Raw genomic sequence first — 21,197 nt, 5'->3', positions numbered from 1 at the left:
CAAGTTAATCGTTCAATATAATTGGGTACATTCAGCCTGCCCATACATGATTCAAATCCTCTATGGCCGACTTAAAGGCGCAAAACGTCAAGACCACTTTGCTTTGCAAGGAATTCATAAAATCTTTCACAAAGGAAGCAGTCTCAGACCCTGAAAATACTATAACATAATTCTTGTGTAGAGCCTTGCCAAAAGCATCTAAGAGGCCGATTTACAGTTGACACACTTTTTGTTATATTTATGTGGCTTTTAGCCTAGAGAAAGCAGGGAAATATTAAGATGCAAAAAGTCAACAATCCTGCTCCCTCCTGGATGGAAGCTCAAAATAACCGAGTTTTAACTGAGTTTTCACACAATGAAGTTCTAGTTGCAGATGAGAAGTCAGGTTTGGTAAAAGCATGAGCACCATACAAAAAATAAAAGTGACAATCAACCCATTTTTTGGTAATGCTGGAACAGCAGCCAGTAAAACAGAGCCCACCTCGCTTAAGCTCAGCTGTAGCAGAATTGCATCATCACCCGCCAACAGAATGTTACTTTATTAATTAATTATAATTACTATATAAATGATCAAAAATTTCCTTTGTGTCCGCCATAATGTCGCAGTCACAATAAAAATCGCTGATCGCCGCTATTACTAGTTAAAAAAAAAAAAAAAAAAAATTAAATAAAATGCTAGAAAACTATCCCCTATTTTGTAAATGCTAAAACTTTTGCGCAAACCAATCAATAATTGCTAATTGTGATTTTTTTTTACCAAAAATATGTAGAAGAATATGTATCGGCCTAAACTGAGGGAAAAAAAATGTTTTTTTTTTATATATTTTTTGGGGATATTTATTACAGCAAAAAGTAAAAAATATTGAATTTTTTTCAAAATTGTCGCTCTATTTTTGTTTATAGCGCAAAAAATAAAAACCGTAGAGGTGATCAAATACCACCAAAAGAAAGCTCTATTTGTGGGGGGAAAAAAAGGAGGCCAATTTTGTTTGGGAGCCACTTCGCACGGCCGTGCAATTGTCAGTTAAAGAGACGCAGTGCCGAATCGCAAAAAGGGGCCTGGTCCTTTGGCTGCAAATTGGTCCGGGTCTTAAGTGGTTAAAGAGGCGCTCTAGTCATATTTGTGTCTCTTAATCAGCAGATAAAAAACTGTAGCTGCTGACTTTTAATAAACAAACATTCACCTGTTCCACATTCCAGCTCACCAGAGCCATTCTTTCCATCGGTTTCTGTCCCCGACATCTCAACCGTGGGCACCCAAATGCGACAGCTTGTGGCTTCACAGTCAGGTGCCCACTGCACATGTGTGAGCAAGCAGCTCTGCACTTTGTGAATAGTCCAGCAGTCTTCTGGGACCTATGACAAGTCCCCGAAGACTGTGGAGGGGGCATAGGGGGAATAATTTTTGCTTGAATCGCCTAGGTAATGGGGAGGTGGATACCCTGCCCCCCCAGGAGGCCTCCTCTATATTAGGGCAGGGCTCGACAAAAATATGATTTTTGTACTCGCCGTAAAATCCTTTTCACTGAAGTTCATTGACGGGCACAGCACCTTTAATCTTGATCTTAGGGTTTTATTGCCACCTTTAGGAGAGGACTAGACAGAACACATAAAAACAGCAAAGCTGTACAGTACCACCCAGGGGGCGGTCCTACTGGCTATAACCCCTCACTCTGCTACCAGCAGCTCAGTTTGTCAAAAAGCAGTACAAACATGAATAGGTGGGGTGGGTGCTGTGTCCGTCAATGAACTTCAGAGAAAAGGATTTTACGGCGAGTACAAAAATCCTATTTTCTCTTTCATTCATTGACAGACACAGCACCTTTAATCTTGACCTTAGGGGCATCCCTATGCAGTGTCAAAAACGAGGGGTGGGAACAGAAAGAAAAACTCCACCCATAACAAAAAGAACTCCTCAACGGAGGAGTTGCAACCTTAAAACGGCCGCCTGCAAAACCTTGCGGCCGAAGCATGCATCCGAAGATGCGCTCACATCAACACTGTAAAATTTAGTGAAAGTGTGAACGGACGACCAGGTCGCTGCTTTACACACCTGGGAAACAGACGCTTGATGTTGAAAATCCCAGGAGGCACCAATTGCCCTCGTAGAATGTGCGGTGAAAGGAAAGGGGGGCACCCACCCCCTTATTATAAGCCTGAACCACGAGCTGTTTGATCCACCGAGAAATGGTGGCCGACGAGACTGCCAGGCCCATCTCTGGACCAGCCACCGATAAAAACAGGGAGTCCGACTTCCGAAAAGGAGCTGTAGCAGACAGATACACCCGCAAAGCCTGGACCACATCCAAAGAATGCAAAGCAACCTCTTTGGGGTGTGACTGGCAAGGACATAAGGACGGAAGCACAATGTCCTCATTTAAATGAAAGGCCAAAACAACCTTTGGAAGAAACGAAGGCTGCGGGCGCAGCACCGCCTTATCCTTGTGGAGGATCAAGTAGGGAGACTTGCAAGACAAGTCCGCCAACTCAGAAACCCGCCTTGCAGATGTAATAGCCACTAGAAAGACTACTTTCTGAGAGAGTATCAATAAGGGAATCTACCTAATATTTTCAAACTGCGTTTTCGGAAGCACCAAGAGCACTAGATTCAAATCCCATGGAGGCAGCGGTGATCATACCGGAGGGGCCACATGTCAAACCCCCTGAACAAATGTACTCACCAATGAGTGAGTCGTGAAAGGTTACTGACAGAAAGAAAGCCTCAGCTGATATCTGCCCCTTAATGGTGCTTAATGCAAGTTTCTGATCCACTCCTCATTCAAAAAACAGCAGGATCCTGGAAACTGAATATGTACGCGGACGCCACCCCATCCCCTCACACATGGAGATGTAGGCCTTCCACATACGATAATAAAACTTCAGAGAAGGGGACTTCTGCGCCCTCAGCATAGTGGAGATTACCGTAGCCGACAGTTCTCGATCCCTTAGCACCCGTCTTTCAACAGCCATGCCGTTAAAACCTGCGATGGTAAAGCAGGATGAAATATTGGACCTTGAGACAGAAGGTCCTCCCGCATCAGCAGCTGCCAAGGAACATCCACCACCATTCGTACTATGTCGGCATACCAAGGACGTCAAGGCCAATCTGGGGCAATCAGAATCACCGGAATCCCCTCGGCCTCCACTCTGCATAGCAGACGAGGTAGGAGTCTGAGTGGTGGGGAAAGCATAAATCAGCCAATAGTAGTGCCCCCATGGAGCCACCAACTCGTCTGACGCGTCTGTCCAGGGATCTCTTGATCTGGCCACAAACCTCTGTACCTTCCGATTGAGCCGAGAGGCCAAGAGATCCACATCTGGCATGCTCCACCATAGGCAAATGAGCCAAAATACTTCCGGATGCAGTGACCATTCCCCCTGGTCCAGCAGCTGACGCCTGCCAGTTTTCTACGCCCAGAATGTATACGGCTGACAGAGCCGGGAACAAGACACTGTCCACTGTAGGATGTGAGCAACCTCCAGTGCTGCAGCTGAGTTACTTGTCCCTCCTTGATGGTTGACATACGACACCGCCGTGGCGTTGTCCGACTGGATCTTGAACGAACTCCCCTGTAGCCTCTGCGACCATGTGGAGAGCCACCGCTTGCCCGAAGCTCCAGCACATTGATCGGCAGACGGGATTCTTCCTGTGTCCAGCGACCCTGGGCCGACTGTACACCCCAAACCCCCCCCCCCCAGCCGGTCAGGCTGGCGTCCATTGCGATCACTGTCCGATGAAGAGGAAGGAACGACTTCCCGGACCGAATGGCTGCAGACCTCACCCGAATTTGACAATCCAGGGATGTCGGAGATTTGCATAGGAATCGGGCATATGGTACCACCTCGAAAGTGAATACCATGAGTCCCAGAACTCGCAAGCAAAAAATGCAGCGACAACCCACCCCTGCCGACTGAAGAGTCTTCCGCTTGTTCAAACTGAGAAAAACTCTCACCTCTGGAGTCCAGAATCAACCCCAGGTACTCCAGGTGCTGAGTCGGCACCAACACCGACTTCTGGAGGTTCAACACTCAACCAAACTCCCGGAGAGTCTGTATGGTGATCTCCACATCCTCCCTTAATACTGAGGCAGAAGCTGCTCTAGGGAGAAGATCGTCCAGGTAACCCCACGATTGCGACCCCTGTTGTCTTAGCAACGGCAGAATTGGGGCTAGCATCTTGGTGAAGACCTTTGGCACGGTCGCTAGGCCAAAGGGGAGAGCTACAAATTGGTAGTGCTCGCCCCCGACCACAAAACGTAGAAACCTCTGATGCCTGACGCATATGGGGACATGCAAGTATGCGTCCTTGATGATCAAAGACACCAAGAAATCCCCCTGATGGAGTGCAGCAACCACGGAATGAACAGATTCCATCCTGAACCTTCGCACCTTCCTGAAGCAGTTGAGGGCCTTGAGATCCAGGACCGAACGGACCCCTTCCTTCTTTGGGACTACAAATAGATTGGCATAGAATCCCTGAAACCTGTCTGGCGGCGGTAGTTACTATCACCCCACGCAGCAGCAGGTCCTGTACTGCCCCAGACAGGGCCTCCCGATGAGCCGGCAGAAGATGAAGGTTGGAGGGAAAAAAAAAATCTGTTTGGCGGACAAGAAAGAAACTATCTTGTAGCCTGACAAAACCAGTTAGCTAATGTCTGCACATGCTCAATGGCCAGGCTGGGGAGACTACCAGGATCTATATTATCCAGCCTGTCACCCAGCCCGGCTGTTGATTGTAGATCACAGGAAACAAAAACAGCAGAAAAAGAAAAAACTTCCAAGGACCAATGGTCCCCACAGCGAGCCAGGTCCTTCTCCTAGACTAGGCAGAAAAAACACGGAGCTGCAGAGTGAGGGGTTATAGCCAGTAGGACCACCCCCCTGGGCGGTACTGTACAGCTTTGCTGTTTTTATGTGTTCTGCATGGTCCTCTCCTAAAGGTGGCGATATAACCTTAAGGTCAAGATTAAAGGTGCTGTGTCAATCAAGAAACGAAAGAGAAACCCAGGCGCCAGGTCGCAACACTGACAGCTCCGGTCAGAGACTAACCATGTGAGGTTAGTTCAGCGACCTTCCCCGCCGAGCTGTTGTGTTCTGACAGGTGCCCCCCCCCCCCCCCCGAACACTCCGATAAGTGCTCTCTGCCATTGGCTAAGATAGCTGATCGAGAGTCGATCGGCTGTTGATTTTCCAGCATGCACATCTGACAGAAACTGTCCAGCTTCTGTCGGACAGACCAACATACACACAGGCAGAATGTCAGCCATTATCTTTTTTTCACCAACAAATGTCTTCTGACATTCTGCCAGTGTGTACGGGGCTTAACTCTTTCAGGCCCTATCCCATATGCAAAGGGAGAAGGAAAATCCTGATAAATTAGACAGAAGTGTGGAATTTTTTTTACTGAATTGTGCCATCTTAGACTGAAGTGGAACAAACTTCAAGGGGATTTTTTATTTTTAACTATGCTGTGTTTCTCTCCCTCGGTTTCTAAAGCCACGTACCAGTTAGTTGGACAACCAATGTCAAATCACTTTCTATTTGACTCAAAAGGGTTACTGCCAACTAAATATGAAAGCAAAAGCAATATAATTTTATTTGTGATTTACGCTTATCATAAATAAACAGGCTGAGGACTTAATGAAACCATGTCGGTTGAGCTGCATTTTTCTGCACATCACCGCATATGTATGGTGTGAATGTGACACACAAAAAATGTTTCTATGTGCCCTATTCACACCTTACATGTGCAGTGTTGTGCAGAAAATAATGTGAGCATGGACAGATACAGTATCTAACAAGTGAGTAGAGCCCTCACATTTTTGTAAATATTTTATTCTACCTTTACATGTGACAACACTGAATAAATTACATTTTGTTACAATGTAAAGTAGTGAGTGTACAGCTTGTATAACAGTGTAAATTTGCTGTCCCCTCAAAATAACTCAACACACAGCCATTAACCATTTAAGGACCGAGCCTATTTTTCAAACTTGTTTAAAATCATAATTTTTTGCTAGAAAATTACTTGGACCTCCCAAACTTTATAATTACAAAGACAACCTCTGGATATAACACTGAGCATGTGCACTCAACATCTTTGGTCGACCTGTTGAGTCTTCATTCAAAGCATAGGCACCCTAAGACAGGAGATGTGTTACTGGCCAGATCATCAGGTAAAAACAAAATGGAAAAAAAAACAAAAAAAAACAAATGCAGTCACCACATCTAAAGCACTGATAATCTGCTATATGTTACATTTTGGGGTTTGGGTTTATTAACATTTTAACTGCTTAAGGACCAGCCGCCACAGTTTAACTGCGGCAACATGGCTCGATCCTGCAAATCGGCATCATTGTACGTCGGCTCGTATACAGCGATTTGTTGGCGTGCGTGGACTCTATGTCAGCCGACCACCAGCGATCGTTCCCCGTGGTGACTAATCAGGGATATGCCTGTGTAAACAAGGCAAATCTCTGTTGAGACAGGGGAGATCACACAAATCCTGTCTTTCTACTATGCAGGAAAATGAATGTGTTTCCCCAGCCACACAGTCCCCCAAACAGTTAAAAAACACACAGAGGGAACACATTTAACCCCTTGATCGCACATGACCCTTTCCCTGCCAGTGTCATTAGTACAATAACAGTGCAGGTGTTTAGCACTGATTACTGTAATAATGTCACTGGTTCCCAAAAAAAAGTGTCAAAAATGTCAGTTAGGTGTCTGATCTGTCCACCGCAATCCCGCTAAAAGTCACTGATCGCCGCCATTACTAGTTAAAAAAAACAAAAACACAACAACAATAATAAAAATGCCACAAATCTATCCCCTATTTTGTAGACGCTATAAACCTTTGCCCAAACCAATCAATATACGTTTATTGCAATTTTTTTTACCAAAAATAGTTCGTTTTTTTTTTTATATAATTTTTTTGAATATTTATTATAGCAAAAAAAATTATTATATATATATATATATATATATATATATATATATATATATATATATATATTTTTTTTTTTTTTTTTTTTTTAATTGTCGCTCTTTTTTTTGTTTATAGCACAAAAAATAAAAACCACAGGTTATCAAATACCACCAAAAAAACTATTTGTGGAAAAAAAAGGATGTCAACTTTGTCACACGACCTCGCAATTGTTTTGTTTTGCTTTAGTTGTGAAAAAAACTCTCCCCTCTGGAAGATCTATGTACATTGCAAGGATTTTAACATTTTTTTTTGCATATTCCTACCGTTTGTTATTCTGAAGAATTAGCCGTTTGCTTGTGCTCAGTGAATCTGTATGAGAGGGATTTTACAATTATTAATCGGCTGCTACATTTCCAGGGTTCTATCTTTTAATAGGTTTTTATTGAGTTTTTAATAAAGGAATAAGAAACATTGGTACATTTCTGTTGTACCTTACAAGGAAAAGTCATATATGAGCACAGTGGCAAAACATGAGTCATAATCGTCCTCTAATATCAATGCTAATGTTGTGACAAGGGTATCACCCACCGCCTCTAGACACCGCATATGGGAGAAAACTGTGTCGCAGGGCAGCAGGCCACATGGCCATCCTTTAATATACTTTCAGTCAAGAAAAAAATGTTTTTATTTTTAGCATTTTAAGGAGCAGAAAGAATTCAAAAACAAGTAACCCTAGGCACATATCATTTCCAGGGTTCTAATGAGGAAAGTGGCAGGGTCTGTATTAGAGGTCGACCGGGTTTTTCTCTGGCCGATGCCGATATTTAGAAATCATGGCAGCCGATAGCCGATATATGATGCCGATTTTTTTTGGGCCGATATGTTAGGCCGATTTTTTTTATTTTCTTTTTTTTTTTTATCCCCTAACAGACACCTTTCCCATTGGGGCGTTTTTTAGGCGCTTTTGGGCTAAAAATAGCACCTGTAAAGTGCCTGCAAAACGGCTCCCCTGCAGTCTGTGCGAAAGACGGAGTGCTTTCACACTGAGGCGATGCGCTGGCAGGATGTTAAAAAAAAAAAAAAAAAAAAGTCCTGCAAGCAGCACCTCTGGAGTGGTGTATACCGCTCCTCCACCACTCCTGCCCATTGATATTAATGGGCACCACTGCCGAAGCGCATGCAATGCGATTTGGCAGCGGTGCTTCACGGGCGCATTTAACCTCTTCTTCGGCCGCTAGCTGGATTATATGCTACCCACTAGCAGCCGAATAGCACCGCTAAAATGATGGTAAAGTGCCGCTAAAACTAGCAGCGTTTTACCATCAACGCCTGCCCGCTCCAGTGTGAAAGCAGTCTTCATAAGTGAAACAGAAAATGCCTTACATTTAAACATTTATTAATCAAAACAAACCTCCAATCAGTTTACTTGTATGTATGATCTAGATAAAAAAAGAAAAAAAAACCTATAAATAAAAACAGGTAGTCAAAACTTTTGGACAAAAAAAAAATAAAAAAAAAAATGGGCTAACTTTACTGTTTTAGTTTTTTTTTTTTTTTAAATCATTTAGTGTATTTTTTCCCCCAAAAAATTGCATTTGAAAGACCTCTACGCAAATGCCGTGTAACATAAAATATTGCAACAACCGCTATCTTATTCACCTGGATCTCTGCTAAAAAATATATATATAATTTTTTGGGGGGTCTAAGTGATTTTCTGGCAGAAAATACAGGACTTTTATTTGTAAGCAACAAGTGTCAGAAAAGATTTAGTCTTTAAATGGTTAAACTGAGAACTCTACACACTGAGGTCATTCAAGTATAAACATTGTATCTTTTTGCTCTTTTCTTGGCAGACTGCACAGAGAGGAGACAAGTACATTGACTTCCATTACAGAAGTCATTTCCAAGTCCCGCTGTAGTTCTAAATCGGCCTTTTTATCAGCTCAATCGGCCGATGCCGATTAATTAAAGACCGGTAAATATCGGCCGATATATCGGTCGACCTCTGGTCTGTATCCCTTTAGATGTATATCACCAAAAACAACATTTCAGTGAGCCAATCACACAAGCATGAAATTGCATCTGTGGGGGGCGTACAGAACACCTCCAGGTAGCCATATTGCATTTTACAGAAAATTACAGAGCTGCAGATTGAAAAGGAAAGGTAATTTTTTTTAACAACTTTCAATTACAATATGACTTGAGTATTGACTTGATGTATGGAGTATATTATTTTATTTGCTCTGTTAGAATTTGTTTGGATTAACAAAATTAAAAAAAAAAAATGTATCAACAACACACTGTGAAAGTCTAAGGCCCCTTTCACACTTGTGCGACGTCCTGCAACTGGGGACTGCAAAGTCGCATGACAAGTCGTACCCTATGTTTTCCAATGAGTACCATTCATATCTGTGCGACTTCAAAGTAGTTCCTGTACTACTTTGGTCTGACTTTAAATGGGAGTTGAAGTCAATGGACCTCAAGTTTACACAGGCATTCCCTGAAATCGCAACAAAATGGAGTAAAAATTACCGCAAATTTGCAGCCATGAAATAACACAACTTTCACATTGCAGCATTGCGAAACAGACCTAAGGGCGTCCCATTCACGCTGTAATGCATCATCCCAGCACATTGTACAGAATCTCACAGCACTGTACAGCAGCGCATTGTGCTGCTGTACAGCGACATGAAGTGTACTTTCGTACACTTGAAATAAAGCTTGTAAAAGTCCAAAGAAAAAAAAAACCGAGTGTGTGATGTGGTAAAAAGCGCACCACACTGCCCCCTACCAAGTTGGGAACAGACAGCTCACGAAGCGGTAAAGCGCCTCGGCAGCTGTCCATTCCAGTGTTAATTTGCCCACCTAGACCTATCCACTGAGAGCCCGTTCACAATGAGGCAGCACGACTTGCAGCGCAACTGCCTCAGGCGACCGGGATCAGACTTTAGCGGCGGCTTGCAAAATGACTTCTGTATAGAAGTCAATGCAAGTCACCCCAAAAGTCGTACAGTAACCTTTTTCTAAGTCAGAGCGTCTTGAGTCTCTCCGATTAGAGCGGTTCCATTGCACAGAACGGGACGTGACTTGTCAGGCGGCTAAGATGCCTGACGAGTCGCCCCTGTGTGAACCGGCTGTCAAATTACATCCAATCAAGTAGACACACACGCAATTTTTGGCAAACTTTTGTTCAGGTCAGATCAAACGTTAAAGCGAGGCTTCTCCTAAAAGGGGAAGTTCTGCATGTTTGCATCCCCACCCAAACACCTCCACTGGCAAACTTTTTTTGGTTTTGACAGGTATCCGCTACCACTTCTGGTCAGATGCCCCGTGTTGATCTGAGCTGGAAGTGCAGCACCCCCCCCTCCTCCTAGAAGACTACATGACCATTAACAAAGCGCAGCCACAAGGCTTCACTTCCAGCAGGGCTCGACAAACCCCAGGCGCCAGGTCGCCAATGTGACCAGAAGTCACAACCTGGCGCCTAAGCTGCCACCAGCCCACTCACTATTGATGCCCCAGACATGCAGCAGCATTAACACTGACTGCCGTCCTCCTCCCTAAGTGTGTGAAACTGACAAGCCACGGAGAGAGGAGGATCTGTCAGATTTCAGCCTGATGTCGGGGTGGGCAGGACCCGGCCGGGGTGGGCGGGACCCAGCAACTATCAAACACCAGCCAACCCTTTTCTTAAGCAGCCCAATTGTTGGCCGGTGTTTGATAGCTGCTGAGTCCCGCCCACCACGGTCGGGACCCGCCCACCCCGGCCGGGACCCTCCCACCGCGACATTAAGCTCAAATCTGACAGCTCCTCTGTTACATTTCAGTAACAGAGTGCTCCGTGTGAAACCTACCAACCAGTGCCACCGCCAATCAGTGCCACCTGCCACCGCCAATCAGTGCCACCTGCCACCACCAGTGCCAACCAGTGCCACCGCCAATACCACCAACCAGTCCCACAGCCAATCAGTGCCACCTGCCACTACCAGTGCCACCTGCCACTACCAGTGCCACCGTCAGTGCCACCGTCAGTGCCATCTGCCACCGCCAACCAGTGCCACCTGCCACCAACCAGTGCCACCACCAATCAGTGCCACCGCCAATCAGTGCCACCACCAACCAGTGCCACCGCCAATCAGTGCCATCTGCCAGTGACAACTAGTGCCACCACCAACCAGGACCACCTGCCACTTCCAAACCAGTGCCACCTTCCAATCAGTGCCACCGCCAGTGCCAATAGTGCCACCTGCCAGTTCAAAACCAGTGTCACCTGCCAATGCCAGTGTCACCTGCCAATGCCAACCAGTGTCACCTGCCAATGCCATCTGGCAGTTCCACGTGCCTGCCAGTGCCACCTGCCACTAATCAGTGCCACCTGCCACCGCCAACCAGTGCCACCGCCAATCAGTGCCAACTAGTGCCACCGCCAACCAGTGCCACCTGCCAACACCAACCAGTGCCACCACCAATCAGTGCCACCTGCCAGTGCCACCGCCAATCAGTGCCAACTAGTGCCACCACCAATCAGTGCTATCTGCCAGTGACAACTAGTTCCACCACCAACCAGGACCACCTGCCACTTCCAAACCAGTGCCACCTTCCAATCAGTGCCACCTGCCAGTGCCAATAGTGCCACCTGCCAGTTCAAAAGCAGTGTCACCTGCCAATGCCAGTGTCACCTGCCAATGCCAACCAGTGTCACCTGCCAATGCCAACCAGTGTCACCTGCCAATGCCATCTGGCAGTTCCACGTGCCTGCCAGTGCCAGCCAGTGCCACCAATCAGTGCCACCTGCCACCGCCAATCAGTGCCACTGCCAATAAGTGCCACCTGCCAGTGCCACCGCCAATCAGTGCCAACTAGTGCCACCGCCAACCAGTGCCACCTGCCAACACCAACCAGTGCCACCACCAATCAGTGCCATCTGCCAGTGACAACTAGTGCCACTGCCAACCAGGGCCACCTGCCATCACCAACCAGGGCCACCTGCCACTTCCAAACCAGTGCCACCTGCCAATCAGTGCCACCGCCAGTGCCACCTGCCAGTGTCAATAGTGCCACCTGCCAGTTCCAAACCAGTGTCACCTGCCAGTTCCAAACCAGTGCCACCTGTCAGTGCCAGCCAGTTCCATCTGTTGCCAGCCTCTTTCTGGTCAGCCCATAACCCTGATGTAACAGCGTTTCAATGGAGTTATTGACTGAGTGCTACATTGTGAGTTAGGGATAGGGGGTGAAAATGATAGTATTTGTAGTTGCCGACTTAATTTTTGGAGGGAGCCTGGAGCTTCTCTTTAACCTCTTCCTGACAACAAATGGCATACATGGGGTGGCAGGAGAAAGTGGGCCTTAAAGTCCAGTTGCCACACATGAAACCATAGTAGTCTAGGTTGTGTGCTGAGAGCACACTCATTGAGTCTTCACAGCACACTGAGTTGTCTAAGACAGCCCTGGGTCTCACAGCTTCTGATCAGGAGGCAGTGGGATGCACTTCAGGTCACATGACTGTTGTGAAAGTCGGTTTTGTTATCAGAAAACCAAAGGGAGACAGCATTAAAAAAAAATATGTCTGTATTTGGCCAACATCAGCCACAAACATAAAAAAAAAAAAAAATTGCGGCATGTCATCAAGCTGGTCTAATTTATCCAATCAGAATTGAATATTTTCACTACTCGGGATTAAAAAGTGCTGGACCAGCTGAAAGTCTGGAACACTTTAATGGTGTTCTATAGGCTCCGTCCTTTACAGAGGCAGTCCACAAACATAGGCCACTTGTAATTCAGATTAAAAAGTGACAGCAAACTGCATTGACTAGAAATCAACATAAATTGTCCATAGGCGGTTAATCTTTTTGCTCTTTGTAGGCCAGAGAGTGAACATGGCGTACATACAGTAATATACGCACGCACAAACGTTCTTGTACATATGCCTGTTGGCTGTAACCTGATGCCAGAACCTGTATGGGGTGTGTTCGTGTAGAACAGAAACAGAAACTAACTGTGGTCCAAGTAGCTTACTACATATAAATAGAGCCCAGGGAATGAAACCCTTCAATCAATAATGGAGAGATAGCTACGCATACATTGGAAACTGTTATTTTGCCTAGATAGGCAATGTTGTGCAGAGGACACATACATTTAAAAACATTTTAGGAAATGTTTCTGTACCAGTTGCCAACATCTTTACCTAAGGTGAAAGCATACCTGTTGCATACAACATACACAAAGATACCATCAACCCAACAGCAAAACCAAAGTCTCCTAGAAAGCCTATACATTCCCAAAAACATGAAAATTACCAGAACTATAATCTGCAGCTAAATAGTGAATAGTAAAATGAGGAAAAAATCTGCAACAATTAAGCCAACAGGGTTTCTGGCCTTCACCTACGGTACTAAAAAAATGTTTTCTGTGTTTCTGCTAAAGACTTTTTCTCATCTTTTTGGTAAAACCTTGGCAGCAGGACAGGATGTAGAGGTAAATATCTCGAATGGGGCACCAGACTGCGATAAGCAATCAATTAAGGCAGAGGTGTCAAACTCAATTTTATGGTTGCTCTCAAAGTGGTGGCTGCTCCTGAGATGCGCTACGTTCAGAGTTCAGAGCTCAGGGGTGTGCTGTGTACAGAGTGCAGGGTTCAAGAGTGCGTTACATACAGATCACAGAGCTCAGGGGTGTGTTACATACAGACCAAAGAGCTCAGGGGTGTGCTGTGTACAGAGTGCAGGGTTCAAGAGTGCGTTACATACAGATCACAGAGCTCAGGGGTGTGTTACATACAGATCACAGAGCTCAGGGGTGTGCTGTGTACAGAGTGCAGGGTTCAGGAGTGCATTACATACAGACCACAGAGCTCAGGGGTGTGCTGTGTACAGAGTGCAGGGTTCAAGAGTGCATTACATACAGATCACAGAGCTCAGGGGTGCATTACATACAGACCACAGAACTCAGGGGTGTGTTGCATACAGAGCTCAGGGGTGTGCTGTGTACAGAGTGCAGGGTTCAAGAGTGCATTACATACAGATCACAGAGCTCAGGGGTGCATTACATACAGACCACAGAACTCAGGGGTGTGTTGCATACAGAGCTCAGGGGTGTGCTGTGTACAGAGTGCAGGGTTCAAGAGTGCATTACATAAAGATCACAGAGCTCAGGGGTGCATTACATACAGACCACAGAACTCAGGGGTGTGTTGCATACAGAGCTCAGGGGTGTGCTGTGTACAGAGTGCAGGGTTCAAGAGTGCATTACATACAGATCACAGAGCTCAGGGGTGCATTACATACAGACCACAGAACTCAGGGGTGTGTTGCATACAGAGCTCAGGGGTGTGCTGTGTACAGAGTGCAGGGTTCAAGAGTGCATTACATACAGATCACAGAGCTCAGGGGTGCATTACATACAGACCACAGAACTCAGGGGTGTGTTGCATACAGAGCTCAGGGGTGTGCTGTGTACAGAGTGCAGGGTTCAAGAGTGCATTACATACAGATCACAGAGCTCAGGGGTGCATTACATACAGACCACAGAACTCAGGGGTGTGTTGCATACAGAGCTCAGGGGTGTGCTGTGTACAGAGTGCAGGGTTCAAGAGTGCATTACATACAGATCACAGAGCTCAGGGGTGCATTACATACAGACCACAGAACTCAGGGGTGTGTTGCATACAGAGCTCAGGGGTGTGCTGTGTGCAGAGTGCAGGGTTCAAGAGTGCATTACATACAGATCACAGAGCTCAGGGGTGCATTACATACAGACCACAGAACTCAGGGGTGTGTTGCATACAGAGCTCAGGGGTGTGCTGTGTACAGAGTGCAGGGTTCAAGAGTGCATTACATACAGATCACAGAGCTCAGGGGTGCATTACATACAGACCACAGAACTCAGGGGTGTGTTACATACAGACTAGGGCTGCAACTAACGATTATTTTCATAATCGATTAGTTGGCAGATTGTTTCGATTAATCGGTTAATAACCTTAAAAAAAAAAAAATGTGATGTATAGTTAGTTACTATGTCAAGTTTTTAAAAAAAAAGGTACTTTATTCTTAAATGTCTCTATGCAGTGGTAAATATAAATAACCAACTATATGATTAGGGAGCAAAATCTTTAATCCACTCTGAGAATAACAGACAGAAGAGATATACTGTATATTCACGATTAGAGGGTGAATCTGGTAAATATCATCAGACTCCAAAATTTAAAAAAAAATTTAATTAAAAACAAAGTCTTCCTTCAAAAAAAAAAATTTCATTTTAAGAATGTTCTATTTTCTAATCGTTAGTGGGGTCAAATCGTTCATTTTCAGCCACAGTGATGGGGAAATTTGGAAATAGAAAACTGCTTGGTCAAATAAATTTTCAGATAGTGTATGTGGTTTTCATTCAGAAATTACTTTCATAAAAACAGAATGTTAAAAACAAGTAAGAGTTTTTAAAATGCTTTCATTCAGCGACTGTACCTAGATTTTTCTTCTGAATATTCTTGTCTGAAAATTGATCGGTGTGGCCAGCGTAAGGCTCGGTACACACCTATGCCATTTGTGTTTGATCCGTTTCTGCTGTGCATTTTGTTTTTTTGCACACGTGATTTTGCTGCGATTTGCATTTTTGCTTTTTTTTTGGAAAATTTGTTGTTGGGCAGAATAAAAACCACAAATTGCTGCAAAAATGCATTACATGCTTCTCTGCAGCTTCTCTATTGAAGTATATTGAACCAAAAAAGCACCGTTTTGAGTGAACATGTCCCATAGGAAATAGTGTAAATGAACTGTAGTGCGTTTCTGCAAAAAACACATAGATGTGAACCAGGTCTAAGATGTTTAGTAACATAACGGGGTTAAAAAAACTAAAATGAGCTCTTTATAGCATAAAAACGAAAGCAGATGATCACTACTGTAAGGGGTTAATTTTTTTTTTACTGTAGAACTGTGAAAGTAATATTTACATTAGCGATTATTTGCTCTTTTTGTACTATAAAGGGCTAATTTTTTATTTTATTTTTTAACCCCATTATGTTACTGGCCGATTACCCGATTATGAAAATAGTAATCGATTAATTTCATAATCGATTAATCGGTTAGTTGTCGATTAATCGGTTAGTTGTCGATTAATCGATTAGTTGTTTTTAGTCCTAATACAGACCACAGAGCTCAGGGGTGTGCTGTGTACAGAGTGCAGGGTTTAGGAGTGCGTTACGTACAGACTGCAAAGCTCAGGGGTGTGCTGTGTACATTATGCAACCCCCCCAAAGCTTCCATGTATCTCTCTCCCCTACCTGGCCCAGTTCTTGTACCTCCATGTGTAGATGACTTATTTTCCAGGCAGATCGTTCTCGCTCTCAGATTCTAGAGATCTGTCTCTGCCTTGTCCCGCTGCGAGTGTGTTCAGGGAACTGTTAGTCCTGGAAGCTGCTGAGAGCAAAGCTGTCCCTTGTAAACACAGAAGGCTTCTGTGATTACAAGTGACATTGGAGAGCGGAGGGTGAAAGCCAGAGGTAGCAGAATAGAGTTCCATCATGATTCAGCTACAAAACCTAGTGCGGGAGCCACATGCCAAACCCTGGTGAGATTAAATTTTGCCCGCAGGCCTTGTGTTTGACATATGTGCATTAAGGCCGGCCAAACACGGAGCCATGGGCGGCAGGGAAGAAATATGCTCAATTCTCCCCAAGAACACAGACAATGTTGATGCCATAATCACTCCCGTCACACCATTATCTTCTCCTTGTAGGGAAATCCATCCCCACTGGGATTAGACAGTGACTATTGCTAGTGGCTATAGCAGCCACTAGCGATAATTGCAGGTAAAACCCAGCATGCTGGTTGTACCAAAGTTGATCAGTCAGCCTGCCCATATGCAATTTGAACTATGTGTGGCCTGCCTAAAGCTTCCAATTCCTCCCCACTCTATCCAAACTGAAAGAAATTTTTTTATTGTTGATCATATACTTCATGGGCATATGATCCATCACAGTCCTCAAATAAATCACAGGACACATTCACTGATTTGCCAATGCATTGGCTGATCAGAAGCAAATGCATGTATTTGTCTAATTTTTATACTAAAAATAAATATATATCTATCGCAATGGAAAATAACTACACTACACACATAAAAACAAGTATACAACTTTGACACTGTAGCAGAAGCAGTTATGTCTGAAGGTACTCCTATAAGTCAAAATGTTCCAATGTGCAGAAAGTACAAAGATGCAAAAGGCACTGACCATTTTAAAGTTTGATAGGTGAAAACATTTAAAGATTTGTAAAGACTAAAATGTATTCAGGAACCCCATTCACTGCTATGCTATGAAAAACATACAGGAAGATGTCAACCTGTTTCTGAAATGTGCATACAATGGCAGCGTACATACGCATACAATGACAGACAGTGTACAGACAAAATTCTAAGGAACTAAGAAAGTATTATTTTCCCATGACAACACAAGACTTCACATGGTAGTTTGCAAGATTCTGTTTGTTTTTTACAAGACTTGTTTAAGACAATGAAAACTGGCTATGCAAATGACAAAGAACTAAGGAGGCAATTCAATCTTAAAGCAATGCAGATTTGCTTTACCAAGTATCCGCTGATGTGTGGTCAGCTAATCTGAAGTACTCATTTGCATGCATCATATATTCTTACTACACCCCAATTCTGTATTAACATTCCAAAGCGATTATATTATTTTGTAAATCTCTAAACGGTTTTGACAATTTTACATTAAAGTACAACTAAAGGCAAATTTTTTGTTTTAGTTTTGGATAGAGTGGAGAGGGATTAGAAGCCCTGTCAGCTTTTATTGCTGTCTGTGCCCCGGTTAGGGAGACTCATCCTCTCTATTTGTCCTGTTTACCATTATCATAGAAAATCAAACGATTTGGGTTGTCCCCAGAAAAGTGGTAGGGGTGCAACGGATTGTCTCCGAACGGGTCAACCTATTTGGATTGGCATACACCACGATCCGCGGAGTGCTCCGCTGCCTCGGCCTTAGGAAAGGCAGTGGCTTCGGCCTAGCTCTGGAGCGGCAGCCATCTTGGTACACCCGACGGCCGTTTACAATGTGATTGCTCTGTCAAAATGATGGAGCGATAAGTTGTAAACAAACCAGCGTCATGTCATGACGCTGGTTCACCTCTCCCCTCTGTGTACTGATCTGTACAGGGGGGGGGGGGGGGGGGAGATCGGATGGAAGCAGTGCTGTGGGCTGGATCTGTAGTGCCCACAGCGCTGCTCTGTGACAATTGCAGTCACATCCATCCATACTCTTCTAATACCCTGCAACACCCTGCCATACTTGGTGATACCCAGCCATGCTTAGCCAATATTACAGTGGGGGAGAGATGGCGTCGATATTACAGTGGGGGAGAGATGGCGTCGATATTACAGTGGGGGAGAGATGGCGTCGATATTACAGTGGGGGAGAGATGGCGTCGATATTACAGTGGGGGAGAGATGGCGTCGATATTACAGTGGGGGAGAGATGGCGTCGATATTACAGTGGGGGAGAGATGGCGTCGATATTACAGTGGGGGAGAGATGGCGTCGATATTACAGTGGGGGAGAGATGGCGTGGATATTACAGTGGGGGAGAGAGGGCGTCGATATTACAGTGGGGGAGAGATGGCGTGGATATTACAGTGGGGACTATATGGTTGTGGAATTTTCACAGGTTTTTGCAAATTCAATTATTATTTGCTGATCCGAAAAATGATCCCATCCGTGACTCTGATCCTAGGAACGATCCGATCCGTGAGTTTTTTTGATCAGTTGCGCCCCTAGAAGAGGGTGGGTGTGCCTTTCCTCCAAACAGCTGCCTCACAGCGTATGGCAAGAAATACACACCCACAGGTGAATCAGGAAGAGAAAATTCTAACAGGATATGTGCTTTCTAAACAGTATATAAAGATGAAGACAGCAGATATGCATGTAAAACTTATGTAGGAGGATTTGTTCCATTTGTGTGTATCATCTGAGGCTGTTCACTTTACTTTATATGTGAGGGTTTATATCCACTTTAAACAAGGCCCTTCAAGGCAGGATCACCAAATACTCTATAAACAATCAATGGGCTTAAAAATACGTTTGAAATTACATTACCGTGCTCATTATGCCCTGTTATTGGTTGGATTTCTATATACTTTTTATCACCTTCCACTTCCTGGCCCTTGTAAAGCACACCATAGAGTAACATGTGGAGTCTGTACATACACAGAGCAGCGCCCTGCCACATCCTCACCACTACCTGATCCATAGATTCCGGAAGAGGACGTGTTGTGGCACCACAAGCCCCAGCCTGCCCTCACACACAAAGCTCCTGTACCCCCCCGCGCAGCCCCGTCAGGACAGCTGCTTCCCAAAATTTCTTACCACAGATGTTGCCTCTGACTTCCGGGACGATAACGCCGAGGCTTCCCCTCGCACCGAACTCTTCCGCCTGGGCCGCCAGTCTAAACCCCCCTTAACATGGCCCTCCGCTCATGGGCACACTCTGCCGGGATTTTTTTGTTTGTTTACAACTTTTTTTCTATTACTGCTTATTCTTCCGGTCTCGAAGCCGTATACCCCAGGTCCAGGTTTCCTCTCCGTACTTCCTGCTTCCTGTAACCACCGTACACGAACTTCCGGCTGTGACATCATTGGGCGTGAAGCTAGGGCGCCCTGGTTACTGGAGTGTCCTGTGCCCTGGTGTGACGTCACGTTGGCGTCACGGAGGCATTCTTTGGCACTTAGCTCACACCTCAGACGAACACTGCATGCTTACCTATTTATTTCAAGGGATAGAAGTGTTTTTCACTTATTACAGATACAGTTTCTTGTAAATAACAATTGTCATAAGCTTACTGTTACACAATCTGGCATCTAATGGACTTAGGGTTGACACTTTTTCTTCAAGCCAAATGCAAGCACATTAGCGGCGCACAGAATTTTTTTTAACTACTTAAGTCCCTGGCCAATGGCCAGAGCGTTTTTTGCGATTCGTCACTGCATCGCTTTAACTAACAATTGCGCTGGCATGTGACGTGGCTCCCAAACAAAATTGACGTCCTTTTTTTTCCGACGTATAGAGCTTTATTTTGTTGGTATTTGATCACCCCTGCGGTTTTTATTTTTTGCGCTATAAACAAAAAAATAGCGTAAATTTTGAAAAAAAACACATTATTTTTTACATTTTGCTATAATATCCCCCAAAAATATATAAAAAAAATTTTTTTCCTCAGTTTAGGCCGATACGTATTCTACATATTTTGGTAAAAAAAAAAATCACAATTAGCGATTATTATTATTATATTATTATACAGGATTTATATAGCGCCGACAGTTTACTTAGCACTTTACTTTTATTATTGATTGGTTTGCACAAAAGTTATAGCTGCAAAATAGGGGATAGGTGTATGGCATTTTTATTATTATTTTTTTTTACTAGTAATGGCGGCGATCAGCGATTTTTATCGGGACTGTGACATTATGGCGGACACATTGGACACTTTGCACGATTTTGGGACCATTGGCATTTATACAGCGATCAGTGCAATTAAAAATGCATCGATTACTGTGTAAATGTGACTGGCAGTGAAGGGGTTAACCACTAAGTGGCACTTTAGACCCCTTTCACACTGGGGCATTTTTCAGGCACTTTAGCGTTAAAAAAAAGTGTCTGTAAAGCGCTTGAAAGAAGCCTCATCTGCAATCCCAATGTGAAAGCCCAAGTGCTTTAAGAGCCCTTTCACAATGTAAGCACCCGAAAAATGCTCGTAAAGTGCCGCTTAAACTAGCAGCGCTTTACCAGCTTTTTTCGAGCGTTATTGGAGCGCTTTTAACCCCTGCTAGTGGCCAAATAAAGGGTTAAAAGCGCCCACAAAACGCTGCTGCCAAAAGCGCTTTGCAGGCCCTTTTCAGGTGCTTTGCAGGCGCTTTCCATTGATTTCAATAAGAAGGGACACTTTAGGAACATTGTATTCACCGCTCCAAAAGCGCTGCAAAGAAACTGCTTGCAGGACTTTTTTTGACGCCCTGCCAGCGCAGCGCCTCAGTGTGAAAGCACTCAGGCTTTCACATTGGGATTGTAGTTGCGGCTTCTTTCAAGCGCTTTACAAGCGCTTTTTTTAGAGCTAAAGTGCCTGAAAAACGTCCCATTGTAAAAGGGATCTCAGTGTGAAAGCACTCAGGCTTTTACATTGGGATTGCAGATGAGACTTCTTTCAAGCACTTTACAGGCACTTTTTTTAACGCTAAAACGCCCCAGTGTGAAAGGGGTCTTAGGGGTTAA

General features: G+C 44.6%; 1 protein-coding gene across 2 annotated transcripts in view; it reads right to left on the bottom strand.

Moving 5' to 3' along the window:
* SBNO2 (strawberry notch homolog 2) overlaps nt 1-19,543 on the bottom strand; it is a 163,969-nt gene extending 144,426 nt beyond the window's left edge. For both annotated transcript variants that reach the window (XM_077476054.1, XM_077476053.1), the window contains exon 1: nt 19,298-19,543. The gene's annotated coding sequence lies outside the window, so the exon portion shown is untranslated. The remainder of the gene's footprint in view (nt 1-19,297) is intronic.
* Nucleotides 19,544-21,197: the final 1,654 nt, after the last annotated feature.

This window comes from Lithobates pipiens, unplaced genomic scaffold (genome assembly GCF_037356315.1).
Source record: "Lithobates pipiens isolate NorthernLeopardFrog02 unplaced genomic scaffold, aLitPip1_a1.2 Scaffold_13, whole genome shotgun sequence".
Taxonomy (NCBI): Eukaryota; Metazoa; Chordata; class Amphibia; order Anura; family Ranidae; genus Lithobates; species Lithobates pipiens.
Note: the sequence above shows the minus strand (reverse complement) of the source record. Positions and strands in the feature narration are given on the sequence as shown.